General features: G+C 40.7%; 1 protein-coding gene across 1 annotated transcript in view; it reads left to right on the forward strand.

The window, feature by feature from the left end:
* LOC121730968 (elongation of very long chain fatty acids protein-like) overlaps positions 1 to 17837 on the forward strand; it is a 75317-nt gene that overhangs the window by 45333 nt on the left and 12147 nt on the right. The window lies entirely within an intron of this gene.

Below are 17837 nucleotides of genomic sequence, written 5' to 3' on the forward strand. Positions count from 1 at the left end.
ACAGATAATAGAAAAATGTAGAGAATATAAAAAGACATTATATATGTGCTTTATCGACTATACGAAGGCCTTCGATTCTCTACATTTTGAAGCTATATGGAAGTCATTGGCACAACAAGGCGTTGACCCAACGTATATAGATATAATCAAGAGCGCTATTCTAAGTGCTATGCTAAAGTTAGACTAGAACGCGAAGGGATAGAGTTCCCGATAAAAAGAGGAGTAAGACAGGGCGACCCGCTCTCTCCAAAAATTTTCTCAGCCGTGCTAGAGTCAGTTTTTAGATCTATGGACTGGGAATCCAAAGGTGTGAATATGGACGGAGAACTTCTAAGCCATCTGCGTTTTGCGGACGACATCGTAGTATTTGCAGAAAGCCCAATAGAACTAGAGAATATGACTGGCGAGCTGGCGTCGGAAAGTTACAAGGTAGGATTGTCACTCAACACGACCAAAACTAAGATCTTAACAAACGGCCCTCAACAGGATATTCAAGTAAATAATGAAAATATAGAGTATGTGACCGAATACACTTACCTTGGGCAGATAATATCTTTTGAAAATAACTGTGCGAAAGAAATACAAAGAAGGATAACTTTAGCATGGCAAAAATATTAGAGATTAAGAGAAATAATGAAAAACAGCTGTATAGATCTTAATTAAAAAAAAACGAATTTACGAAACAACAGTGTTACCTTGTCTTACTTATGGTTGTCAGACGTGGTCTTTAAGGAAAGAGGAAGAAGATAAGATTGCCATTTGTCAACGTAAGATGGAAAGAAGTATGTTAGGAATTAAATTATCTGACCGAATTCGTAACAGTGATATCAGAACAAAAACTAAAATTATAGATGTTACCAAAAGAATCCGAACACTTAAGTGGCAGTGGGCTGGACATGTTTGTAGAATGAATAATAGATGGACAAAACGGTTGACAGAATGGATACCAAGAAACTTAAAAAGAAAAAAAGGCAGACCCAACAAACGATGGAGAGATATTTTCAGAGACAGGTGTGGAAATAACTGGATGCAAGTAGCCCGAGATAGAATTATTTGGAAGGATTTAGGAGAGGCCTACGCCGTAGAGGCGACTACCACCAAAAATTTAGTTACAAAAAAAAATTGTAAAAAAAAAAAGAAAAAAAAAATATATTAAGTATAATAATAATATGTAGTTATAGGGAGAGAAATGTTATATTTTGTTATATTTTAGTTAGTAAAATTGTATTTATTCTCTAGTATATTTCTGTAAATTGGTGGTAGGAAAATAAAGGCTATTTTTATTTTTATTTTATTTTATTTTATTTTATTTATTACTAGTTTTATTTACGAATACGAATATTTACGAATAAGCGAATACTACGAATATTTTATTTAGGGGTAAGTAAATAATTAAATAAGCATTGTTTTAGTTATAAATTAATAAAATTGGCTATTTAAATTCGATATTCAATTTTCATGAGATGCACACTGAATAAAAATGCTGCAATTTGCAAAATTTGCAAATCATTTACTTACCTTCTCCTTTTTGGAAGTCGGTTAAAAAACAGAACCAACGTTGTCATCTTGTAACTATGTATCAGGTAAACAATAGATAGCAGCAAAATATATTTTACACTGCTCTCATCCAAATACTCTTTTTGTGTATAATATAATTTAGAGTAACTAGCACTTGTGTCATTTAGAATGACAGCTACAATATATCTACGACCCCATGTGAATTGTGATCCAAGTGATACGAAATCCTTCAATCCTTGTAGACCAGCAAATATATATATATATATATATATATATATATATATATATATATATATATATATATATATATATATATATATATATATATATATATATATATCCGTCGCTTAGGGGAATAGGGGAGGACAGGGAAGGGAATAGGGTAGGGGATTGGGCCTCCGGTAAACTCACTCACTCGGCGAAACGCAGCGCAAGCGCTGTTTCACGCCGGTTTTCTGTGAGAACGTGGTATTTCTCCGGTCGAGCCGGCCCATTCGTAATTCCGTCAATGTGACAAAATAATTGTATCAAACGGAATTCCAACATTTAGTACATTATGTTTATGACTGAGGGGTCGATGTTCGAGTTATGAACAGATTTTAGTTTTCATGGTTATCAAAATATAAGGAAAATATGCAGACATTTTGCATCCCACGCGTGTGAAATATGCTTATTACGGCATTGTTACGGTTAACAGAAAAGTCAAAAGAACTTAGAAAACAAGCTACTCATGATCAAATATGTACAAATTATTTATATTATTCTTAGAAAATTATCAACATCAACAAGCGACTTACTAAGATTTCATATTAAATGTCAAAATTTGAATGAATTTTTGTAACTGGCTTCGTATTTCGACAATGGATGCAGAAATCGCGACAGTTCGTGAACTGTTCTGAAACTTGCTTCTGAATGTTCAAGAAAAACAAGTATCGCTAAGATATTTTTTTTTTTGAATAATTGAGAATGTATCTAATGTAATCTAGCTTGTAAATGCGCTATCTTGGAGTACTCGGCACAATATTATGTTGAGTCATTTTAATTAATAATTTGGATATTTTTTGCGGTTTGATACGTACACGAGTCCAACTTTGAATTACAATTTTTTTTCCAGATTAACGAACTGTCTGTTGTGATACGCTGAAAGATGATCGACACGAACAAAAACTCACTTCACTGATAAATATTAAATAATTTACTTGTAATGAGACTGGGCTATTCACAGTGTGCTATTTAATCGCAATAACAGATGGGTTTTGCCACTCAGTACAAAAAATTCAAATAGTGAGCGAACAAAAAGCGACCTAAAATCTAGCAACAAAATTTCGATCGTGGGCGTCGCAGACACGATAGATTTTCAATTGTTATGCGGCAGCCGGGTGCTGCTTGGGGATTTTTTTAGAACGCACACAATGATTGCTATAAAATGATTAAATGCTCATTTTATTGAGGCAAAACTTTATACACGCTTTCTATTATCTTTTATGTAAAAAAATAGGTTTACTACTAGGTACTATAAATTATAAAATACATATAGAGGTAATATAAATTTTATTAATGTATTGAGTCATTTTTTATTTTGTTCGTTTAAATAATAATTTGCTCGGTATTCGATAAAACACGAATAAAATGAAATTTTCTAAAAATGATTATAATATATCGTAATAGATCCATTTTGTCGCCCCTGATTCAATATTTTGTCACGGCGTCCTTATCTACCTAGCTATAACAAAAAGATATGTAAATAAACACCTTTAATGATTATAATTAGGTTAAGCAAGTAAATAATAATACTTAAGCAAATATTTAATCATCTGCTTGCTTTGTATAATTCATAATATAATAATTTTATAATATTTGTGGTTATGGATAATCATGGAGGATCGACTCACGGCGCCCCTTTTGCCTTTCCACGGCGCCGGCGCCGATTCCGAGATTCAAATATATATATATATATATATATATATATATATATATATATATATATATATATATATATATATATATATATATATATATATATATATATTTTGCCAAATGTGTTTGGCGTTAAGATGTTATTGTAAAATAAATAAAATAATATTATATCTTTAAACGAGCAATTATTGTAGATTTATTATATTTTATTTTACAATAACATCTTAACGCCAACACATTTGGCAAAAGATATATGTGTGGATTATGTATAATATTATTAATATTATTATAACAATAATCACATCTTAATTGGTGTTCCACTCATCGCTTAAAGAGGCCCATTCACGGAAGGACTGCACGGCAATCCTGCCGTGAATGGGTCTCACTGATTGGTTCACACTCGGTGTTTTTTTTTTTATGAAATAAGGGGGCAAACGAGCAAACGGGTCACCTGATGGAAAGCAACTTCCGTCGCCCATGGACACTCGCAGCATCAGAAGAGCTGCATGTGCGTTGCCGGCCTTTTGAGAGGGAATAGGGTAATAGGAGAGGGAAGGGAAGGGGATAGGGGAGGGAAGGAAAGGGAATAGGGTAGGGAATTGGGCCTCCGGTAAACTCACTCACTCGGCGAAACACAGCGCAAGCGCTGTTTCACGCCGGTTTTCTGTGAGAACGTGGTATTTATCCGGTCGAGCCGACCCATTCGTGCCGAAGCATGGCTCTCCCACGTATAAAACGGCACGTATAAAGCACCGAGTGTGAACCAACCAGTGAGGCCCATTCACGGCAGGACTGCCGTGCAGTCCTGCCGTGAATGGGCCCTTTTAGGCAGAGTTGCGGGTACGATAGAACTTACCGCAATTCTCTCTTGCCTCTTAACCTAGATTATTGCGAACTTTATAAAAAGTATTTTAGTTCAAGAACCCTATAACTATATAAACCTTGTACCAAAAGCGACAGAAAAAGGCATACAACCCATAGACGACTCTTAGTATTGTAATAAAAAAAAACTTTGCAGTTTAGAATTCAATCTTGCAATTAAATTTTAACAACGGCTCTCACGCTACTTGGGCTAGGAGCTATGTGTAAAAAAGATTATATTTAATATGTTGGCACAGCCTTGAATCTTGGCAAACATTAGAATGTAAATATTAGTTCTATAACTTCTGGGCCTTTTCTATGTAAAAAAACTACGCATCATCACTCGTACACTATAAAATTAGCAATACTCGCTTAAAGACGTCGGAAATTGTAAAAAATCATGACATAATGATGATTAAACCTATTGATCATATTTTAGTCGACTGATAATGACGAATCATTATTCGGCGTGACTCCAAGCGTTAGCGATTTGTAAGTATTTAGTTAGTAAGTAATGAGTGGTAAATAGATGACAGGTAAAATGAGGTAAACCACGCGGATGTTTGGTAAATATTTTACCCGCCTGCGCAGGGGAGATTTAGTTTTTAACAAATGTTATGGTAACACTTAGTGCATTATTTTTTTCTTATGTTTAACTTACGTCTACAAGTATTTGAGTATTTCGTCAATAACATAATATTTTGGTTTAGTAGAAGTAATAATCTCAATATATTAAAGTAGGAAATTTTTATTGATCAATATACAGTTTTGTTCTCTTGTATTTGTCATTTAAGGCCATCCCCTGAGCAAACTATATTGACCATACATTTGCCTCGTTGCCGATATCGCACCAAAATATGTTTTTTTACTTATCTTAGTTCAAAATTGACGTAAAAAAATTCAAACGGCAAATATGAAATTGTCGATCTATTGGCGTGTGTTTCAAATAAACGTAATTTGTAAATACTAGGGAGATGCTGAATGTATGTGAATTTAAATAAATTTATATTATTAAAGCTGATATCATGAGTATTATAAACAAATAGTATTTTAAAAACATAGAACCGACTTCAAATTGTACGTAATTAAGAATTAAAATTCCTGATCTCAAAAACTACTGAACCAATTTTGATGAAACTTGCAGTATTCCCTAAGTTGAACAATACCTAGTACAACAAAAAAAGAATCACTTAAATCGGACTTGTAATTCCGGAGATATGCGTGCACAAACATTAAAACATACATACATACATACATACATACATACATACATACATACATACATACATACATACATACATACATACATACATACATACATACATACATACATACATACATACATACATACATACATACATACATACATACATACATACATACATACATACATACATACATACATACATACATACATACATACATACATACATACATACATACATACATACATACATACATACATACATACATACATACATACATACATACATACATACATACATACATACATACATACATACATACATACATACATACATACATACATACATACATACATACATACATACATACATACATACATACATACATACATACATACATACATACATACATACATACATACATACATACATACATACATACATACATACATACATACATACATACATACATACATACATACATACATACATACATACATACATACATACATACATACATACATACATACATACATACATACATACATACATACATATATACATACATACTGTACGAGACGACGAAAATATAGATTTTATAGTTTAGTTATATACAAGAACATTTATAGTTTAGTTTGTTCATAATAGTAATAGGTTTAAAATACTTTAATTTAATTCATAGTTATAGGTTTCATGTAAGAGTGAGACGGAAATAAATGATCTCGTATTGTGTCTCTTATTCCCAAAACCAAATAGTTTAATAGTCGTGTAATACTTACATTTAATAGTTAATTTGTTTAATTTGTATTTTATCTCTAGTTCTGTCAAATTTAAATAGCTTTAATAGTAAAAATAGTATAATTATATCGTTCATTGTAAATTTCGTGTTAGATAGACATATACAAAGTAGCATGTAATAGATAGAGATAGCTAGATTAGTCACTTTGTTTTACCGATTTTCCGTAGTTTTTAATAGTTTATGTTCGATATTGTAATAGAAATAGGTAAGTAAAATAGTGTTTAGAATTAGTAACATAGCATATTAAGTCTGTACGAAATAGTGTAAATATTTAGAAACAATAAAGAAAGTTTGGCGGGGGCGAGGTGATAACGGGACCGATAACGGGACCGCAGGTCAGGCCCATTGTTTTAAACCTAGTATAAATAAAGGGCCGGGCCGGCCGCCAACCAGACCGCTCCGAGCCAGCCTACCTAGAAGAAACAGCAAGACAAGAAGAATTGGGAAAATATTGGGGAATTATTGGGTCATCGCTACATCGGAAATAGAAGAAAGGCTGGCCGGAAATCGCGTCTACCTCGACCCCCGCTAATAGTACAATAGTGACGAAGTGTTTTCTTTCGACCACCCAGTACAGAAGCCGTTCTCGAGTAAATTCTCGCACGGCAACACCGTACATTTTGGTCCTTCGAGCCGGATCGGATCATCGCATCAACACATCGTCAACCATGCCAGTGACCCGTTCACAAAGCGGAATAGCTGCGTCGGCGCCCCGCGAAGAGGACCGACCACCCATCGAGGAGACAGCGGATCTCATAGTACCTGCGTTCCGCCCGTCGTTCCCGCTGCGACACGAAGACCCGCTGAAGTCTCCGTCGGTGCCGGTTATTACACAAGCCGCGCCGACGAGGGCGAAATCCAGGAGCGCATCGAGTAAGGCGGAAAAGGCGAAGAAAATCGCCCGCGCCGCCGAAGAAATAGCAAAGCGCAAGCTGGAGCTCGCCATCGCCCGGATGAGGGTTCTCGAAGCGGAATCGGAGGACGACACGGACAACGAGTCTGAGGGTGCACAGGAGAGAGTGACATCGTGGCTGGAGAATCAGCGTGCGGAAGAGGGCCACATAGACAACCAGCCTCTTCTGCCGCCTTCGTTACCGGCGGGAGCACTTATAGCTTCGCAAGCCCCGCCGCCACCACGTAACACAGCACCCGAAGACAACATAGAAGTCATCGAGCAACCGTCGGGGAATATAGTACCGTGCTCGTCATCGGCGTGCCCCAAGCCGCCGAAAGATTCCCCCCTGCCCCGCGTCGAAGCATCGAAAACAGCGGCACCACCGACGCCGGGGCACACAGCATCGCAGCCAATGAATAGCGAGATAGCGCAGCTCACCTCAGCTATCACCGCGGCCGTGAACAGCGCCGCGGCGAACAGAAGCTCGAAGTACCTGGGGGAGCTGCCCTTCTTCAACGGAGCCTACAGTGAATGGCTCGCCTTTCGGTCGGCCTACATGGAGACGGAGCGCCACCTGACCACGGCTGAAAACGCGGCAAGGCTTCGAAGAGCCCTGAAGGGAAAGGCCAAGGAAGCCGTGACCAGCCTCCTAATAGCGAACGCTCCGTCGGACGTCATCATGAAGACCCTGGAGGATCGATTCGGCCGACCGGACACTATAGCGATCGCCGAACTAGACAAGCTGCGCAACCTTCCCAGGACAAGCGACGCCCCGAGGGACATCTGCCTGTTCGCTAACAAAATAGCGAACAGCGTCGCCACACTTCGGCTCCTGGGAAAGGATAGATACTTGTATAGCCCAGAGATAATAAAAAACATAGTGGAAAAGCTTCCGTCGACCACCAAATACCGCTGGTTCGACTACGTCGAAACCATAGAGACCGAGAAGAAAAACGAAGCGGAGCTGCTGCAATTCTGCGAATTTATAGAGAAGGAAGCCAGAAGATGCGCGAGATATGCCGCTCCGGAGCCAATAACAGAGGAGAGCACGCCGCCTTATCGAAAACAGCGAGCACACCACACACGAGTGGAAGGCGAGAAGAGGACGGAAGAAAGGCCGTGCCTCCTCTGCAAACAACTCGGTCATCCTCCGGCCAAGTGCGAAAAATTGCTGCAAGCGTCGACGGAAGACAGATGGACCATAGCAAAGGAAAGCAAACTCTGCTTCCGATGCCTGCGCTATAAAACGATGTCTCACAAGTGCGACTTCCGGACCTGCAAGACGGATGGGTGTGCTAGAAGTCATCACCCGCTGCTGCATTTCGACAAACCGAAAGAAGCCGAAAAAGAAAAGGTCACATCGACGTGTGAAAATAGAAGAGCCCACACCTATCTAAAGATAGTGCCAGTTCGGGTCACCGGTTCGAAGAGCTCCGCCGACACCTTCGCCCTCCTGGACGACGGGTCAACCGTCACCTTACTGGACTCCAATATAGCGAGGAAAATCGGCGCCAAAGGACGCATCGATCCCCTTGAAATAGAAACCCTGGCGCCGAAGAACCTCAAGTCCGAATCGTCTCGTCGAGTCACCGTCCAGCTAAGGGGCAGCGGAGAGGCTCACGAAATAGAGGCCCGAACCATCGACGACCTCAAGCTATCGCCGCAGGTCGTCCAGCGAGAAACAGTGTGGGCCTGTGACCACCTCAAAGACCTGGAAGAGAATTTTTCTTATCGAGAGATGCAGCCGACCATCCTCATAGGCCAGGACAACTGGCACCTCCTAGTCGCGTCCGAAATTAGAAGAGGCGAACGTCGCCAACCCGCAGCATCGAAGACACCTCTGGGCTGGGTCCTCCACGGCACCGACTCGCGCACCCTTGGACACCAGGTCAACTTTGTCAACCACCTGGTAGAAGATAGAATGGACGACATGCTGAGGCATCACTTCTCCATCGAGTCCATGGGCATAGAGGAGAAGAAGCCGCAGTCCGATCCAGAGCAAAGAGCCCTCGACATCTTAAACAGAAGCACGCAAAGGGTCGGGGGCCGGTTCGAAACAGGGATGCTCTGGAAGAAAGAGGACTGCGTGATGCCTAACAACTACGACAACGCACTAAGAAGGCTGCACAGCACGGAAAAACGTATCGACAAGGATCCAGAGCTGCGAAAAAAGTACACGGAACTCATGGCGGCCCTAATAGAAAAGGGGTACGCCGAAAAGGCACCAACACAGAAAACGCCGGGAAAAACATGGTACCTGCCGCACTTTCCCGTGCTCAATCCGAGAAAACCGGGGAAAGTTCGAATAGTCCACGATGCTGCAGCGAAGACGAAGGGAGTCTCCCTCAATGACTACCTTCTCACTGGGCCGGATTTGCTGCAGCCACTCCCCGGGACTCTCATGAGGTTCCGACAACATCGCATAGCAGTAACGGCCGACATAGCAGAGATGTTTATGCGCATCGGCATCAAGGAGGACGACAGAGACGCGCTGAGATACCTCTGGCGCGAAGATCGACGCGACGGCCCTCCGGACGAATACAGGATGATGTCCCTCATCTTCGGTGCAACCAGCTCTCCAGCGACGGCGATCTTCGTGAAAGATCTAAACGCTCGACAACACGAGAAGGAGTACCCAGCAGCAGCCGCGGCCATAGTCCAGGCCCACTACATGGACGACTACCTGCACAGCTTCCAAACAGAAGAGGAAGCTATAGCGATCTCGAAGCAGGTCCAAGACGTACATCGGAAGGGCAACTTCCACCTTCGCGGCTGGGTCTCCAACTCACAGAACGTCACACGAAGCCTCGACAAAGAACAAGCCGAGAAGGCTCAAGTCGCGCTGGACGACGGCACGAAGACAGAAAAGGTCTTGGGACTCGTATGGGAGCCGCAACGGGACGAGCTCGCCTTCAACCTTAACTTCGAGCGAATTCCTCCACACCTGCTGCAAAAGAACGCGCCCACGAAGAGGGAAATCCTCAAAATAGTGATGTCGGTATACGACCCTCTGGGCCTGGCCTCTCCAGTCACCATCCAAGCCAAGAGGCTCATACAAGAGGTCTGGCGCAGAGGCATAGACTGGGACGTTCGAGTCGACGACGATCTAGCCGAGCAGTGGACGGAATGGCTAGACCTACTACAGAGGTTGAAGGCGATCAAAATACCAAGGGCCTACGCAGCATATAGTGAAGCTTCGTCACTCCAGCTCCACATCTTCGTGGACGCCAGCAGCACAGCATACGCCAGCGCGCTGTACTGGAGATCGGAGACAGAAGACGGCCGTGTACGTGTCTCTCTCGTCACGGCCAAAGCACGTGTGGCACCCGTCAGGGTAACATCGATCCCTCGCCTGGAGCTTCAGGGAGCCGTCCTAGGAGCAAGGATGGCACAGACGGTCACAGATGAACACGAGAGGAAGCCGGACGCCCGCTTCTTCTGGACAGATAGCAAGACCGTCCTGGCCTGGCTCAAGAACGGATCCCGAAGCTACAAGCCCTACGTCGCCCATCGTATCGCGGCCATAGAAGACCTGACCACCTTAAACGAATGGAGGTGGCTGCCCTCGAAGCTCAACGTAGCCGACGACGCAACGAGGAGCGCCCCGCCTGACTTCGGTACAGAGCATCGGTGGTACAGAGGTCCTGAATTCCTGTACGAGAACAGCTCTACATGGCCGGCGGAACGCATCATAGAAGAGAAGGAAACGGGCGAGGAGAGGACTCATCACGTCACATCAAAGCCGCCGTCAATCAGCCAAGTGATACCGGACGCCACACGTTTCTCCAGTTGGGAAAAGTACCTACGTGCCACAGCCCGGGTACTACAGTTCGTGAAGAAAATGAAGCCCAAAAAAGAGATAGTGAATTATAGAAGAGGCAAGAAGAAAAATAATAGTGATCCCGACTGGAGAAAACAGAAGAAAACGACGCAAAACTCAAAACAGAAAACACGGATCGAAACGGAAAAGCGAAAATTCGTCCCCATAGAGGCCGATTTAATCTGGGAGGCCGAAAAATTAATAGTTCGCTCAATCCAACAAGAAACATTCGAAGAAGAAATAAAACTGTTAAACAGTGGAAAGCCCGTGCCGAACAATAGCCGCCTTCGACAACTGTCCGTTCGAGTAGAAGACGGCATACTTCGAATAAGAAGCCGAATCAACGCGGTCGACGGGGTAACAGAAAATCAGAAGTCTCCAGCTATAATAGACGGCGACCACCCGGCGGTGCGGCTCTGGATAGAACACACGCATCGTCGCCTGCAGCACGCCGGGGTCGAGACCACGGTGAACGAGTGCAGACAGCACTACTGGGTACTCCGGCTGCGCCCCTCTGTGCGCTCCATCGTTAAGGGCTGCCTGCCCTGCCGAATACGGCGGGAGGCCCCTCCATCGCCGGCCACGGGAGACCATCCACCCTCCCGCTTGGCCCATCACCAGAGGCCGTTCACCAACACCGGCGTGGACTACTTCGGCCCAGTCAGCGTCACAGTGGGGAAGCAGCACCATAAGAGGTACGTCGCCCTGTTCACGTGCCTCACTACAAGGGCCGTGCACCTAGAGCTGGCGGCGTCCCTATCGACCGACTCCGCGATACTGGCTCTTCGAAGGCTCATCGCACGCCGCGGGTGTCCGACCGTAATATTCTCGGACAACGGCACCAACTTCCACGGGGCGGACGCGGAATTACGACGCGCCGCCATAGAAGCGATGAGCCAGGAAGCCGACGTTCGGGCCATCAAGTGGAGATTCATCCCTCCCGGCGCTCCGTTCATGGGAGGAGCGTGGGAGCGCCTCGTAAAGTCCGTAAAGATAGCGCTCTCCGCCGTGCTGCACGAGCGCCATCCATCCGAAGAGGTCCTCAGCACCCTGCTCGCGGAGGCGGAATACACAGTGAACAGCCGCCCCCTCACGCACGTGTCAGTCCAGCCCGAAGACGACGAAGCCCTCACGCCCAACCACTTCCTCCTGGGTGGGTCAGCGCGGGTACCAACGCCCGGCAAGTTCGACGACGCCGACCTCATCACCCGCTCCAACTGGCGGGCCTCGCAGCGCCTGGCAGACATGTTCTGGGCGCGCTGGGTCCGAGAGTACCTGCCGGAACTCCAACACCGGCGGGAGCCTCGCGGAAGCGGGAGGACCATCAAGGAGGGCGACGTCGTGCTGATAGTGGACAGCAACCTCCCGAGGAATACCTGGCCCCGGGGGATAGTCATCGCCACATACCCGGGACAAGATGGCGCGGTTCGAGTGGTGGACGTGAGGACCAAAGGAGGAGTACTTCGGCGACCGACGAAGCGGCTGGTGATCCTGTCGACATAGTGCGTCGTCTCTCCCAGCACATCGGATCTGCAGCGTCGAGGCTACGTCGCTGCACGGCGGGAGAATTGTACGAGACGACGAAAATATAGATTTTATAGTTTAGTTATATACAAGAACATTTATAGTTTAGTTTGTTCATAATAGTAATAGGTTTAAAATACTTTAATTTAATTCATAGTTATAGGTTTCATGTAAGAGTGAGACGGAAATAAATGATCTCGTATTGTGTCTCTTATTCCCAAAACCAAATAGTTTAATAGTCGTGTAATACTTACATTTAATAGTTAATTTGTTTAATTTGTATTTTATCTCTAGTTCTGTCAAATTTAAATAGCTTTAATAGTAAAAATAGTATAATTATATCGTTCATTGTAAATTTCGTGTTAGATAGACATATACAAAGTAGCATGTAATAGATAGAGATAGCTAGATTAGTCACTTTGTTTTACCGATTTTCCGTAGTTTTTAATAGTTTATGTTCGATATTGTAATAGAAATAGGTAAGTAAAATAGTGTTTAGAATTAGTAACATAGCATATTAAGTCTGTACGAAATAGTGTAAATATTTAGAAACAATAAAGAAAGTTTGGCGGGGGCGAGGTGATAACGGGACCGATAACGGGACCGCAGGTCAGGCCCATTGTTTTAAACCTAGTATAAATAAAGGGCCGGGCCGGCCGCCAACCAGACCGCTCCGAGCCAGCCTACCTAGAAGAAACAGCAAGACAAGAAGAATTGGGAAAATATTGGGGAATTATTGGGTCATCGCTACATCGGAAATAGAAGAAAGGCTGGCCGGAAATCGCGTCTACCTCGACCCCCGCTAATAGTACAATAGTGACGAAGTGTTTTCTTTCGACCACCCAGTACAGAAGCCGTTCTCGAGTAAATTCTCGCACGGCAACACCGTACACATACATACATACATACATACATACATACAAACATACGCTAGCGAAACTTGGCACATTTGTTCAGAAGCTGCTTTATCATATACAAAAACTGGACAGTTCTAGAAATATTACATACATACGCGTCGAATTGATAACCTCCTTTTTTTGAAGTCGGTTAAAAATAGGAAATTAATAACAGAGAAAGGAATGTTCATATTCTGAAGGTTATTGCTGTATTTTTATTATAATTTTGTAGCTTTAAAATTATGAGTTAATAATACTCTAAAAACGCTAAATTACGGCATCTCCGTAGGGGGAGCGCCTTAAGAGCGTTTACGCATAATGTCAAGTTTCCATACTCGCGGCGGACTATTTGAATTGCTTTGCGTGCAGCGATTTATAGTAGTTTTAAAATATTTGTAGAAAAAAAGTAACGAAAGATTTGTTGATATTTAAAAATTATTATTTTTTAAATTTCTAAAAAAAAAAAGTTCTATTATGATAATAAGAAGCTATTATTATATTGAATTAAGTTAAATAAATAGGTAAAAAAAGTTTTAATTCCTTGATATTTGTCATTCTTTGAATTTTGAAAAGTTGCAAGTTGGTGTTTCATTTATTTACAAGTTCAACGGCAACTTGAGTGTGGAATGAGTTCGACCGCCATTCAACGACGTAGCTGCAATACCTGATGAAGCAATAGCGGCAATAGATTCTATGAAAATTTTAGAAGTCTAGCTATCTCTATATCCCTAAAAATGTACGGTACATTTTCCGGGACAAAAAGTATCCATTGTCCTTTCCCGAGACTCAAAGTATCTTCATACTAAATTTCATCAAAATAGATAAAGTTTATTGTGCGGGAACCGTACATTTTTCCGGGACAATAAACTTTATCTATTTTGATGTATCCTGTGTTCTTTTTCGGGACTCAAACTATCTCTGTACCAAATTTCAGCAAATCGGTCCAGCCGCTTACGCGTGATGTCGTGATCAAGGGAAAAATATATAGATTGACATGACAACAACATGTAATGCTAAAAAGTCACATACGGTTTTGCTCGATAGTAATTTTACTCGAAATCGAGCAAAAACCACCGTGTGGACCGCAAAACTCACAGCTCGAAGGCTCGCATCGAGCCAGTTTGAAGGCTCGAATCGAGCCGGCTTGACAAATTTGACACAGTCTTTTCCTTAGTTTTTATTATTCGTAGTCGTAGCTACTCGTAATTGCCTACGAACAGGAGTAAAACTATCGAGTAATGCTGAATATGACGTGTACGAAAGCCCGAGCCGTGGTTTTTACTCTACATTATTCCTCGATAGAGCAAAACCGTATGTGAGTACTTACACTTACACGCTTTATTCAAATGAATTATAATATAAAACGAGTTAATTTTATGATCGGATTATATTATATTATATTGTATAGATGTTACAATTATTTAAAATATTATGAATACACGAGAACTTGCAAATGTTGAATGAGCTAACGAGTGCAAAAATTCCACTGTTACATAAGTTAAAGATGCGCTCATAAACCCGTTCGGTTTGTAAATATGAACCGTACGCGGCCATAGTCCACTTCTGACCAAATATAAACAAACTTTATGCAAAAAAGCTGGTTTAATTATTATTTCCTCAATCATGTACGTCTCGTCATAAAAACTTAGGGTTGTCATTTTTAGTAACTAGATCAAAGTATTAAGGACCAGCTTTTACACGCTAATTATGAATAGAGTAGATGATAAACAGTAGTAAGTATATTTGTTAATTCAGAATCTTAACTAGGTATAGCTTGTCAAAAATGAGTAGACGCTTATTTTGAAAGCACATTAAAATATGAAACCTTATTAAATCGAGATAAAAAATGTGCTAGGTGATAATATTTAAAGTGTATAAGCGTTCACTGTGGAAATACAAAGAGAAAAAAATTTATATTACAGTACTTAATATTTTTATTGTCCTGTATGATGACTATTATATTGGACTTGCAATACATACTTAAACTTTTTTATTACTATAAACTATAAATCAATGAGATACTCGTGTGAAACATATATCATTAAAGATTTATGTAGCATCATCCGGAAAAGTGGCATCCCTAACGCTTACGGTCAAACAACGAATGTAAACAATTTTCATAGCGCGTATTATGATTGTAGAACATTCGCGATATCTACGTTCCGCTTAGAGATTATCTCTGAAGTGACCTTTATGCCGACTACATAAGGATCATATTTATAAAACACCAAGGCAAAATAACTCCGAACGGATCAAAGTCTCGACAACTCAGTTGACTGACCGCTTCCATACATTTTGAGTAAACAAATAATTTTTTACTCCATAATCATTTTACTATTGACTTTTTTATTCGCGCATTTTTTTACGTTCTCGATCTGTGTAAACAGTTCTTTAAGAAACTTCTAGTTAGCCGTGAGTAAGACTAATAATGCCTAGAAGGGTTTGGTACCATTGGTGGTGTTTTCAATGGTGTGATGATATCTCACGTTTCAAAGACGTATTTATCAATTTGTCTTCTCATTTTGAATCTTTACCTTTGTCTTTTGACGTAAAAAATCCCAATCTATTATGCCCTATAGGCTATAGGGCTTATTGGCAAGAATTAACTGGTAGGCAAAGATTTTGGAATTTTATTAGAACTACTTTCATAATAACATCTATGGACGCTTCACACCACATCAGTCTGTCCCCGTGGTAAGTACCTGAAGGACTTGTGTTACGGGTACCAGACAACGAAAATAATATATATAATACTTTTATACTATACATATATTTAAGACTAGCTGTTGCCCGCGACTTCGTCTGCGTGGACTTTAGTTTATAGCGCGCGGTGTTAACAAAATTTGTGTCAAATTTAAAAACTTTTTAAAACCCTGGTAAGTGGTACCCCATCTTAGGGCCGATTCATTTTCATCGATATTTTCATGGAAATAAGATATTTTCCCACATCAAAATGTAGCCTATGTCCTTTCTCAGACTCTAGAATAACTGTGTACAAAATTTCATTGCAATCGGTTCAGTAGTTTTGGCGTGAAAGCGAGACAGACAGACAGACAGACAGACAGACAGAGATACTTTCGCATTTATAATATTAGTATGGATTTTTATTATATAATACACATATTTAATACACATCCATGACCCAGGAACTTTGAAAACTATTGTTCCGTTGGCGGGATTCGAACCCGCGACCCCGAGCTTAAGCTACCAACAGCCCACCAACTGAGCCACAGAGGTCGTCGTCTTTGCCTTGAATCGCAGAAATTTTGGCTAATCAAGAAATTAGTTTGTGGTTTGGTCATAAGGCCGCTAAGGCCCTATTATGCAATGACCATGCAGTAGCCACCCACGGGCCACGACTAACTAAAAAGCAAATAAAGTATAAATATATAAAATAAATAAATTATATATACTCAAAACAAATATATTATATTATTGATGGTTATGGTTTATTATTCGTAGGTTTTTCGTTTAATATGACATTATTCACCATACGTCCTTCTTTTAAGTTCTTTTATCTTTGCGCTAATATTAGATACGAAATACTATTTTATAATACTGCAGCTTGTTTTTTAATTACACTATAATATATAGGTATGTAATAAAATATATAATTCTTAGGTATAATAACTACTTTAAGATATTTTTGATTTTTAATCACCGTGGAGGATGAGACAAATTAGGAAAAGACAAATTTTAATGCGGCAAGGAAGTTTTCTTTGAACTTATTTTTATCATGTAATGATAATATAATATTATGTAACATATTCATTCATTATTAAAGTTTATACTAAGTATATAATTTTTCAACTTTGTAATCTTTATAAAAATGTCATTTCCTTAGCTTCCTCAACACCCACACGAAGCATACTACTCGTTTCAGTCGAACTAAGAAATCTGCATTGTATATAAGTTTATTGTCCCCTATATTTCTCAATCCATACCAAAAGCCTTCTATAATTTTTCTTTCTCCTTTAATATGCCGTGTTCATACTCGTAACAAAGGCGATGTTTTTGTTTGAATTCGGTATTTTCCACCGTCTGTTCCGACGTCAAATAAATCAGTGTTGAGCTTATGGTAATCGACCATTCAATTAATTCTATGCTTAACCGATGTGTCTACCGAACCGGAATATTAATATTAATTAGTTTATTAATATTAATCTCCTATTTTTTATTATTGTCTATTACAATGTTTTTTGTACGCTCCAAAATGTTGAGGAAATGACTAAAATGGATTTTGATAATATGAAAATGTTAATAATCTGTCAGTTATTAGATGAATAATGTTTGGTAATAATGATACTTATAGCTTTATTTTTAAGTTGACTGTTCATATCAAGTAAATCTTCAAACAAATAAAGAGTTACTGGTTAGTTACTTAGAAATAGGTTGTATGCGT

This window comes from Aricia agestis, chromosome 10 (assembly GCF_905147365.1).
Source record: "Aricia agestis chromosome 10, ilAriAges1.1, whole genome shotgun sequence".
Classification (NCBI taxonomy): domain Eukaryota; kingdom Metazoa; phylum Arthropoda; class Insecta; order Lepidoptera; family Lycaenidae; genus Aricia; species Aricia agestis.